Here is a 1724-nt window from a genome sequence, read left to right on the forward strand (position 1 = left end):
AGAGTTAATGGAGAGATGTCTTTATACTGGTACATGTACACCACCTGATCTGGTCATTAGAACATGAGGAGAAGTGAGGTTAAGTGACTTCCTTATATGGCAGGTAATCTTTGAATTATTTATTTAGTTATTTATTATTATTAATAGAGCTCTTATTCTTGTCTCTGTTTTCAAGATGTGTTGTGGCCGGAGTTTTCAATTTGGAATTTATTCTCTTCGATATTAACATACCAACAGAATTACAATAATATAAAGGTTTGTTAGCAATTAATTGAATCTTATAGCTGCATGTGTAGTGTACTGGTATGTCAAAACTATAGAGGGGGAAGGGGTTGAATGAGCTCTGCTTTGATATGTAATGTGGTATATGTATATGGCTTATAATGACTGCAGTTGTGGATCTGTGGTTGTGTGAACAAGCACAGCTCCAGCTCTGTAGTGTTGGATGAACTGTATAGCAGGCTTGATACTGATACTGATAATATTATTAAGTATGTATGGCCTGTCATAGGCGTATTTGGACCCGGGCAAGCACGGGCTTTGCCCGGGTAGAAATTTGCAGCCATAATTATATTCATTAGTTATTGTATTATACACAGTATTGTAACAGTGGGAGGACTGTTAACCACAATAGGTAGCACTGTTAACCACAATAATTTAGCACACACCTACATGTTACAAGTGTTTATTCAAGCACCAGGGCAGTTATAGGTCTTAAATTTAAAATGCATTTGCCCAAATTGCCCCAATCAATAGTTAAAGGTATAATTAATTAATTAGATATATGAATAATTAATTAATTATATAAATAATTAATTAAGTGCCCTAGTAGCTGGAGAAGGCTAGATACGCCTATGTGGCCTGTTTAAATAAAGAGAGGAATCATAACTCATAAGCTTTGCCTTGATATCCTGGCTTTGGTTGTGGTTGGAGAGGGACACTGTTAGATAATGTTCATGTATAAATGTATAGACTTTACCTTATACTACATGAGTAGGTAGCAAGAGAGTACATGTACATTGAGAGGAAGGACAAGCAGTATAAATCAGACAGAGACTGTGCATCAGAAGCAGTACTAGAAGAACTCATTAGTCATTATGCTGCTGAGAGAAAGAAAAGAACTCAACTATTTGTACAATCATTGATCAAGAAAAGAAATAACTATCTGGAAACAGTAACTATTCATTATGATTCTACTGCAAATGATTATCAGGTTTATAATGTGAGAGTCAACATGGTCAAGTTATGAGAGATGAGATGATGAAGACTCCATTTGATATTGATTTGAGTGTTTTTGTTGCTATGAGTGACTCCATGCATGCTGTAATAGATTATGTTGCACTCCAAAATAATGTTATATACAAATGAGAAAATGTCATACATTGAGCTCAAAACAGATAATAATAAATTTTTTAAATATTAATTGTGTGTTAAAGACATAAAAGAGATAGTTCATTGTTATAGTTAGTCTCTTGTTCAGCTACAAACAAATATTCTTCTTGTAATGGTAGACTCACAGAAGATGCTGCAGTCATCATAATTACTGGAGGAGTAGAAGATATATTACTAGGAAATACAAGTAGTGAATTGGTTGGATCTACTGCTTTAGTTGGCCTCTCCATCATGTACTATGTAGACTAGAGCTTATACTGCACTGATCACTGCAGTAGTGTACAGTGTTTTTATAGCATAAAAATAAACCGGAAGTCAAATTCAGTGTCCTC

The 1724-nt window shown here is 34.5% G+C and overlaps 2 long non-coding RNA genes across 2 annotated transcripts; both read left to right on the forward strand.

The window, feature by feature from the left end:
* The first annotated feature begins 6 nt into the window (after positions 1-6).
* LOC109588495 (uncharacterized) lies at positions 7-1065 on the forward strand. The gene is made up of 3 exons (XR_002188195.1): positions 7-103; positions 148-255; positions 998-1065. It is a non-coding gene; the product is annotated as an uncharacterized LOC109588495 (long non-coding RNA).
* A 3-nt stretch (positions 1066-1068) lies between these two features.
* LOC109588496 (uncharacterized) lies at positions 1069-1365 on the forward strand. The gene is made up of 2 exons (XR_002188196.1): positions 1069-1174; positions 1214-1365. It is a non-coding gene; the product is annotated as an uncharacterized LOC109588496 (long non-coding RNA).
* The last annotated feature ends 359 nt before the right edge of the window (positions 1366-1724 follow it).

Source organism: Amphimedon queenslandica, unplaced genomic scaffold (assembly GCF_000090795.2).
Source record: "Amphimedon queenslandica unplaced genomic scaffold, v1.1 AMPQUscaffold_12060, whole genome shotgun sequence".
Lineage (NCBI taxonomy): Eukaryota > Metazoa > Porifera > Demospongiae > Haplosclerida > Niphatidae > Amphimedon > Amphimedon queenslandica.